Source organism: Chroicocephalus ridibundus, chromosome 4 (genome assembly GCF_963924245.1).
Source record: "Chroicocephalus ridibundus chromosome 4, bChrRid1.1, whole genome shotgun sequence".
Classification (NCBI taxonomy): domain Eukaryota; kingdom Metazoa; phylum Chordata; class Aves; order Charadriiformes; family Laridae; genus Chroicocephalus; species Chroicocephalus ridibundus.
The window spans coordinates 18,622,005-18,631,722 of NC_086287.1; the positions used below are offsets into that span (position 1 = coordinate 18,622,005).

The following is a 9,718-nucleotide window of genomic DNA, read 5'->3' on the forward strand; positions in this document are numbered from 1 at the left end:
AAATATGGGAATGTGACCACAAATGAAAACCACATTTAAAAAGGCATCCAGTATTTTATTCCTTATTAGAGCTGGCTGATATTTCCTAAAACTGACTTTTGGTGAATTTTTAACCAAAAATAAAATTGCTGCATTTTTTTTTTGTTTTAAATCTTCGTCTCAAATGGTGAAAAATTTTCACCAACATTTATGAATTTTTGAAATTTCAAAGAAATTCATTCCTGAATTTCAACAGATGGATATAAACTTTGTAGGGTGTCTCGCTCCCTTTTAAAAATTCTAAACTTTTGGAGAGAAAGGAAGGGACTTGACACCATTGTCACCAAAAAAAGGCAAGCAGTTCAGTAAAACTGGTAGGCCAAACCAAATATGTATATGTTTGTTTCCATATACATATACGTATATACATACACACACATATATATGTAAAAATTATATATGTGTGTGTATATTATCTATATTATATTGTTTAGATATATGCATGTATTTTTGAATATAAATGTATATATAAAATTGTTTTGGTTTGGTTTTTTAAACAAAAAAAAGGCCCAATTTCCTATCAGCTCAATAAGTGACATCAATGTCCATCATTGCATTGATGTCTGTGGCTCAGGACCGAGTCCCGACCACTGGGTGTGAACCGTTTGTTCTGGATTTCTTCACACATGTTCTTCCTCCGTGGTAAGAGAGAAAGAAAGCAGAAGCCATGTCACATACCTTCTTCCTGAGCTTCAGGTGGCAAGTGTCATGGGACAAGGAGTAACAGCAAGCAGGAAAATGAAAACAGAAAACTGTTAGAAACTTGTATTGGGGTGAGCTCAGGCCTGGAGAAAAACGTGGTTAGAAAGTGATGGAGAGAAGTTACATGGAAAGGAAATGGGTGACTTTGGAAGATAACACAAAGGTCAAGCAAAAGTGAAGAGCAAGGAGAAGATACACGTCAGTGGAGACGGTCATGCAGATTAAAAAAATAGGAAGTCACCTGCCTATTAATTTCATATTAATCATAAATTCTTGACACCCAAAAGGAGACAGTTAGGGTAGGAAGGAGAAAGGCAAGAAGAAATGCTTCTCCTTTTAGGAAGGCTTGTCTGTAGGACCAACACCCTTTGCTTACTCTTTGGACATTTGACAAGCTACGAAGGATGGACCATGAGTACCACTTTCACCTCCCTGGCCCTGTGCCATCATGACTATAGACATGATGGTGACTGAAGGCACCTGCACAACTCATCTGGTATCTCTGTTTTCTCCCCTCGGAGAGGGCAGATTGCAGATCCCCTCGGAAGCAGTGCTGGGGGAATTAGAGACATAAGGGCACCTTAGGGTAGGAACTACTCTGAGCACGGCCACAGTCACACCTCTGTTCCCACCACCACTGATGGGAATTAGCCAGTTGCAGCAATCTGGGGGAATCCATGGCCAAAAAAAACCTGCTGTGTATAAAATCCCTATGGTGGACATTTCTGCACTGGGGCAAATCTGTCTCAGAGCTGGTCTCATACCCTCCATGTGCAAATACTCTACCTCCCAGTAAAGGGTTTCACTCTTGACACCTTTGAAGATGTCTTGGACACTAAGGGCAGATCCTAGGAGAAAGCCCAGAGTTTGGCCCTCGCCTCTGTCACTGACACCTTGGGAAAATGGAGGATGACAACCAGCAGATACGCTTGCCTGAACTGAAGCCAACGTGTCAAGTGTCCAGCAAAGATGCGGATACATCTTCAAAATCTTCCTCTCCCTGCTCCCTACAAAAGCTTAAACAACTCAGGTGAGAAGGGCTTTTCATGCTCCATCTTTCCAGATTTGCACTCTGTCTCTCGCAGCTTGTCAAATTACCTTTTGCCAGCTAAAAGTGTGTCAAAAAACTTCACCTTTGCCAGTCGGTTCTCTGCCTCACCTTTTCCATCATTGGCAGTACCTTGTTGGGTGCTCCTCAGGAGCTGGGCAACCTGCTCTTCTTTTCAGTTTCAAAGTTTAAACTCAGTACGTGGACATTGCCAAAATGACAATGACAGGATTTCACTGATGACACATTGTGTGGGCTCTGCACCAGTCCCTGCTCTAAAATGCTCTGAGTTTACAGACAGGTTACCTCCCAAGCTTTACAACCATCCCCTATGGCTCAGATACTGCGTTTCACCATAACGTGAAGGCTCGGCACATCATGACCCCACCTTGGCCAGTTATGGTTTCCGACTGATTTATCGATCAAGTGTTTCACATCACCTTTAGCGGCAAGCACCAAAGAGAAGGGTGAAATACAGACAAGTCAAAAGCAGGACCAAGAATCAAAGAAGGATAAATTACATTCCACGTTTTTTTGTTACCTTCTTCTTCGTATTCCTCTGCATTGAAATAGGGGAGGGGGGGAAAAAAAAAGCAGACAAATCAACCATCAACCTTGACACACCAGTAGGACATTACCCAAGGCAGAGCCCTTTGCACTCACAGGGATGCCGGGCAAGATGGCCTCTGACAGGCTGCTTCAAAATCAGTAAGTAAAATAGCAAATAAAATGACTTTGAGGGGGAAAAAAAGGAGGTATAAAAGGAGAGGAAGGCAATATTGTATTGAATTTTTTCTTGGGCACTGGGAACTCAGGTATACACGCACGGTAGAAGGGAAGAGGTGGCAGAGAGGGCCTTTGAGTATAAGAAAAAACAGCAAAGAAAACAAACTTGTACATTTCTGTGTATATTGCTTGTCTATATTGCGGGTTTCTATGTTTTAAAACAGAAAAAAATTATATCTACAAAAGCTGCAAAATAAATTGCCAGCAGATGGCAGTGCCCCTGCAAAAACCAGCAGGGTCCCCCAAAATCAGGGCATCAGTTCGGGGCTACAAGCAGTGTCAAATCACCAGGAGCTGGTGACAGTCAGACAAACAGACGCACAAAAAAAAAAAAAGAGACCTCAGATTTGTCTAATAGTACCAGCACTTTTTGTTAAAATAGCAACAGTGGGCAGAAAGGAGAAGACGGACATGGCCAGCAAATGCTGCAGGCTTGCATGGAAGCAAATTAGAGACAGATTTAGGACTTACCCTCTGCTTGCTCCCTGTGAGAGAGGAAAAAAGGTTATTGAAACTAGATAAATATTCCTTCCACTCTATATTATCACCAAGCTTTAAACCGTACACTGAAGCAACCCAATGCACTGTTGTTTAAAGTCAGTTGTTTCTTCTTTCCCCCATTCTCCTTTTGCTCTCCCAGGAGCCATTTGGTTTTACGATTAGTAAAGTGATTGGGCTTGGGTTTTATTTTAAATAGCATTGCTCATTCTGATGGTGCGTATGAATCCATACCCAGGAATAATGCTGTCGCCACAGGGCTATAGCATGATGCCTATACATAGCGCTGTGCAGGGGCTGACGAAGCTGGACCCCAGCCCTGGTGTGCCAGGCAAGCCAGCCTGTAGCCGATGGCCCACGCCAACCCATACATCCTCCCTGAACCTTAGGGCTGTCTAATAAAAATTTGGGATGAGTCAGATGCTGCTCAATGTTTATCCCGTGGCTGTAGCAACATCATACTTGCAGTCCGTTCCCATTCCTTGCCCCCACTTGCCAGCCTCTCCTGCTCTACCATCACCTTGCATGAAACCCAAAGCCCAGAGCAGCCCTGGGGCCAGAACTTCAACAACGGACGTGTTAGTTAGAGATTGCATGAAAAAAGTGCCAAATTTCATCTGGAATTATTTTTTTTTTTTAAGAGTAGCCTGGACAAAATGACACAGGTTGAGCTGAGCCTGCATCGTAGCAGAGGAGGGGACTAACTGACCACTGCAGGTCTGTCCATGATACCTCTGATCCACAATTGCCCTAAGTCTCCCCTCTGTACCTACTGATGTGTAAATGTCAAATGACCCCATTGGGTTTGGTCATAAACCAGGGCAGAAAGCAGCTCCTCAATTATACTCTATGTTTAATTCCCCCTCCTCCAGGAGTAGTGATGTGGCCACCGAGGACAGGCTGAGCTGGGTGGAGATGTTTGAAGGGCGTCCCATGTTGGACAGGGAAGGTGTCAGGTGAGCTTTGATGGACCCTTTGACACCCAAAATCCAAGACACCCCTTCCCCAGTGCTTGGGGGGGCTTTGGGCCATGCATGAAGTGGCACCCAGCTTCTCCTCCCCGTGGGGATGCCCTCGCTCCGCTGCCTGGAGCCAAGCTGAACAGATGAACACGCAGGCGGCGTTCTCTCTACTTACACTTCCTCGGTATCAGACATGCTGGCAGTGAGTTTCTAGACACAAGATGAAAAGAAGAAGAAAAAAAAAAAAAAAAAAGTGTTATTACCAGGAGTGCCTCCTAGAAAATGCCAAGGCAGGAGCAGATGGGTTGACATTTGAGGACAAAAAAAGCCAGGCACCTGCTTTCCCACACAGCAGCCAACCCCCCACCAACACTGCCATTTTGGGAACAGCATGGACCTTTGCCAGCCAGGTCAGAGGAGAAGGAGAGGGGAAGAGGAAAAGATCATCTGGAAAGACGTGCCCGGTCAACCTGGCTTTAAGTTACAAAACTCCAAAGCTCAGGGAGACGGGTGTCCTCTCGCACCCATCTGACATTTCCCTCGCTCCAGCAAGATCGGAGAAATTTTTCCTTCTTTTACACTTCTGCAAGTGGGAAGGCGCCAGGCTCCAAAGCATTAGTCAGAGCTAAAAACAATAAAATAACTGAAACCACCAATATACCCAGAGATAACTACTTATTTGTCAGCACCCAAAAGTGCCTTAAGTAGTAGTGTCTGGCTTGTGCAGCTGATGAATGAATGAACAATTATCTGTTGATTAGTTTAGGATGAGAACTGGCCAAATGCCTGGTTAGGCAATTCCTATCGGTATAACCAGTTGTATTTGTTACAGCCACTCCTCGCACCGCAGGGCAGAAGTGAACCCATCCACGGCGCTCTCGTGGCTGGCATTTCTGCACAGCCCGAGTCAGGGCTGGGTACAGACCACCACCTGTGGAAAACCGCAGCCAGGGAAGAGCCAGGGCTGGATACGGCCACTCGGCTGATCTTTGCTGAACCCCAAATGTGTGTATGGGAGCCTCAGATGGAGTCAGAGGGAGTGATGCTGCTATTTGGGGAGCAACGTGGCAATATCACACACCGCACCAGGTTTGGTGATGACCTTGTAGTAACACTATGGCTCTCTTAAAAGCATCAGCTGCCCTGAGGCCAGGGAAGAGGTGGGGAAGGGCCCCCAAAGCTTCTTCCAAATCCATGGTGCGTCTTAAATTAGAAAGCCAGACTCCTCCTCACTGGGAAACTCTAACCGTGACTTTCATTACTTCGTTACTCAGCTGATATATGTGAGATGTCTTGAAGGAGCAGGTGGGCTGACTTAGGTTCAAAAGGAACAACTGCAGCTCAGCAGCTTTCTATTTCAGAGGAAGGCAGTAATCCCATAGGCTCCAACCCTGCCCTGTAAGGGATCCTCTCCTTTCCCCAGCAATGACCCTGGGCACCACGCATTAACACCAACAGGATTTTAAAACCCCATGTTCTAAGCAGCAGTAAACAGCCAGCGTTTTTTCTTCTAGTTCCTCATTTATCGTCTTTTGGAAATTCAGTATTGCCCCGGAAGTAGTCCCAGCAATGGCTGTGTTATGACCTGAGTAGCTGGACAGGAGGGTGATCTACTGCTATGACACATGAGATTTGGGTTCAGTGATGTCTTGGCTGCTCTTAACTTGGTAGCTGTGATTGACCACTCCTCAAGTGCAACAGCTATCCCAAGGAGTACTTTGGGGACTCTAACCCCACCAGGCAGGAGGAATCTCAGAGGAATTTTGTGTTTGGGAGGAATTTCAGCTCTTCAAATGGCTTTTCTGCTGCATCAATTCCTGCTGCTTCTTCTGTAACGTGGATGCTACATCTCTGGTTTCTCTCCCCTGGTCTTTTTTATCTAGATGATCAAATCTTCAGGATAAAGACTTCCACTTGCTCTCTGCACAGTGGCTAGCAGTATAATAGGTCTGCAATCTCATTTCAGCCTCCAAAAGTTATTCAAGCTATCAGTAATAACACTTGATGGTATGTTGGTTTATGCAGCGGAACAGCAGAGCTTCTCCTGGCAAAAGCCCGTACAGGGAACCTGCCAGATGCCCAGCTGTTAGCTCCTTCCAAAATGCACGATCTCTAAAGACTCAGGGCAATCACCAATCCTCCTATGGATTCTGCCTTTAATTTATAAATCCAGATTTCCTTCTTCCCAAAGTGGAGGGGAAAAAAAAAAGGACTTTTAAAGGGCTTTGGGCTAAACATTTCTTCCCTCTCACTCCGGTGGGAACAAGAATAATAACGCTCAATACTGGAGGAGAGATCAGCTCGAGAGCCCTGTGTATGCATACAGAGAGCAAACGTCTGTTCCGTGTAGGATAGGCACGTAATGCAGCGCATGCTGTTCTTTCCAAAGCAAATGAAGTCAATGGGAGTCTTTGCAATCAGGCTTTCCATTAACAGTTATTGGAATGAGCTCATCTAGTCTCCAATTTAGCTCTAAGGACATCTTGCTGAGGGTTGTCACATTGGCTGTTCCCCTACACCCTTCCATATTTGTTAATCCAAGCGCTGCGAATGCGAATGGGATTTTACATAGCATCTGTCCGTGTGCTATAAACGCCGAGCGAGAATGCCAGCATCCCTGACACCAGCGGACCCCAACCCTGAGGGGGTTTCTCGGCCCCGGACGAAATGAATTAATATCAAGTGCATTGGCAGACTCTGTGCAGAGATGAGCCAGATGCAGAAACCCCACAGGCTAGGGCAGGGGGGACAAAAAAATCCAGGGGGAGGTGGAGATTTCAGCTTTGCGAGGGCCAAATGTTCAGCCAAGTTTGGTCACTTTGTCGGGAGGAGCTGGTATTTGAGGCTGTAGCTGACTGCCACTGCCCTGGCTGGAAAGCCAAAAAGGTCTCGCCTCAAGAAGAACAAGGTGTCTGTCTGCTTTGAGGCATTCAAAAGCCATCTGGTTCCTCGAAGCCGGAGACAAAACACAGACCATCATAGGAACAGCCACCTGAGACGAGAGGCTCTTTGATGCCCAGCACTGTCCATGTCGCTAACTCTGTCATCAAAGCAGCCAATAAAACCAAACCATACTTACATCCAAAAGGCAATAAAGAAAGCAATCCGCTAAGAGCAGTATTTTTTGCCATTAGGATTAAGTTCACTGAAGGCAATGGAAAGTCTCCAGCTGGCTCAGGATTACCCCTTTGGTGGAAATTATTTTACACACAGCAAATGCAACCTAAGATTAAGGCTGTTAGCACCTTAAGGCAATAATTGGGTTTTGTTTGTACAGTGGCAGAAAAATGGGGTCTGGTCCTGACTGAGGTTTGAGGATGTAATAAAATCAATTAGTTAATACTGCCCACCATTTGGAAGGAAATCAAAACACATGGGGAAGTTTCACCAGACCAAAAACTTCCTGCCTGCTCCCACCCCTTAAAGGTGAAAGCAAAGGTTATTTTCTGCATTTTGTTCAAGCTAAGCGGGTCACGGCTGGAAGGACAAATACCCCGATCCTCATTAGTCCCAGGTGGGGCAGGAACGCCACGTCCCTTTTGGCCCCAAATGCTCCTGTCCTTGGCTGAAAGAGCAGAGCCAGCACATCCCAAGAAGCCTCTTAGCAGCTGAGAATGCACCCGGGAGGGGGAATGGGCTGCCTTGCACCTCCAGGCCATCCCTGGAAATAACCCACCTGTCAATCACCCCCTCCCAAGCCAGGCCATACAAGGAGGCAAGGTAGCAAGAGCCGCACAGAAAGGGGGAAGGACAAAAGTGGTCATGCACAGGCAACGGGAGCAGGCAGGGACAGCTATCAGGCGAGGACTAGGGGTACGATCCACCAAGCACCACACGGCCACGTTCCCCCAGCAGGAGCTGCTGCAAACCCAGTGCATCTATTTTCTTATATACATATATGTATATATTAAAAAATATGCGTATTATATATAACTACTAAATATATACATATACTTTTCTATATAAAAAGTATATACATATACTTTTTAAAATCTATATTTCTTCCATCCCTCTGCCTCCTCCCTTTGTTTCTGAACTGCTTGGTAATTTCCAGCAGAAAGCGTTTCTCTCCGCGGGGGCTGGGGAGGGAAGTGCCCACGGCAGCGCTGCTGCTGAAACAGGGTGGCAGGACCCAAACACTGCTGCAGGCTCCACTGACGCAAAGCAAAATCCCCATCCCCTGCCCCAAAATGTGCCCTTTATCCTTGTCTTCGGGGTGATATGACCTGTCAGATCCCTGCATGGGGTTTGTAGCAACAACAAAACTGAGAGAGAGGACTAAAAGATAGCATGGTTAGCTTATAGCCCCTGCCTTTCCCCCAGGTCTTGCGCCCACAAGGGACAGCTGACTGCCCGGGCAATCGCCTGTGGCCTCACTGGAGGTCCCCCACACCAGTGGCACGGCTCGCACACAAATCATTGTCATCAAAGCCACCTGTGCTGGTGACACTCCTGCCTTTGCAGGATACCCCCCAGTCCCAAAAACGAGGAGCTGTGCCCCGCAGGGCAGATGCAGGCTGGGCAGAGATATGCCCCCCACACATGGGGGGATTCACCCACACAGGGAGCATCCCGTCACCACTCTGAATGTAACCCCCTCCTCCTGCCCCTCTGCGCACACAGGGGGATTCTCTCCTAATTTTCTTCTTTATCGTGGAAGGGGTCAGTTTTCCACGACCACATTTGTGGTTCTCGGTTCTCCCTTTAGCCCCACACCCCGCAGCCCTCCTCGCCTGCCGGCAGCTCCCTAATCATCCTGCCCTTCATCCCTCCCGCCTCAGCCATCCCATTCTCCAGAAGACAGGAGAGGGAAGGTCAGCGCTTCCCTCCCACTGCTGGATCAAGTTTTCCCAAATGCCCTGAGAGATGCCACTTCATTCCCAGCCCTGGACCTTGGTTTTGGAAGGGTCTTTTCTCCCACCACTAATCCTTGAGAGTTCAGAGCACACACAAGTCTCTGCGAGTGGCACGAGCCTCACACAATACCTAACAAAAGCCAGGAAGGAAAAGTGCCTTTTCCTTAGGATCCTGTCCTGGATCCTGGATCTAGCGGACCCTTACCCTCCCCTGATGCTTCTCTATTCAAACCAAGGCTCAGCCTCTGTGCGGTTTTACCCCCCCGGCAGCATCCCTCGCCAGGGCTCCTGCTTACCTGGGAGGAGTGAAGAGAAGCACCGAGCTCCCTGCTGAAGGGGACGGGCAGGCTGGGATCTGCGAGCGTCCCAAGGTGATGCAGCTGTCAACTTATAGTGACATTTGATCATCTGGAGGAGCCGATTGGCCCCAGACCCCCTGCGCTGGGTAAGGAAGGGAAGGGAGTGGGGATGGGGCGGGGGCATGGGGAGGGGGGAGTAAGGGAAGGGGAAAAAAAAGGTCATACCATGTATAGGAGCAGCTGGAGGAATTGCACAGATGATGCTAAGATGGGAGGGACATGTTTGGAGAAAAAAAAAAAAACTCCGGGGCTTATGTTTCTATATTTACAACCCCACCAGGCAGGCAGAGCTTAAAGAGGGGTATCTGAGGCAAAGGCACCTCGGAAACAAATTGTGGGGGCCCCACAGCTCCGTGATGCATGGTCACTGCTTAAAACCTGGTCGTGGCACCCCGGCTCTTGCAATCTCAACACAGCAGCAGCCTCTGCTCTCCCGACCAGGCAGGACCCCCTCCTTCCCTGCTGCCC

The 9,718-nt window shown here is 47.6% G+C and overlaps 1 long non-coding RNA gene across 1 annotated transcript; it reads right to left on the reverse strand.

The window, feature by feature from the left end:
* Positions 1-3,046: 3,046 nt before the first annotated feature.
* LOC134515000 (uncharacterized) lies at positions 3,047-9,379 on the reverse strand. Its single transcript, XR_010070843.1, has 3 exons — positions 9,188-9,379; positions 4,211-4,245; positions 3,047-3,060 (listed from the first exon to the last, which is right to left on the reverse strand). It is a non-coding gene; the product is annotated as an uncharacterized LOC134515000 (long non-coding RNA).
* Between the last annotated feature and the right edge of the window lie 339 nt (positions 9,380-9,718).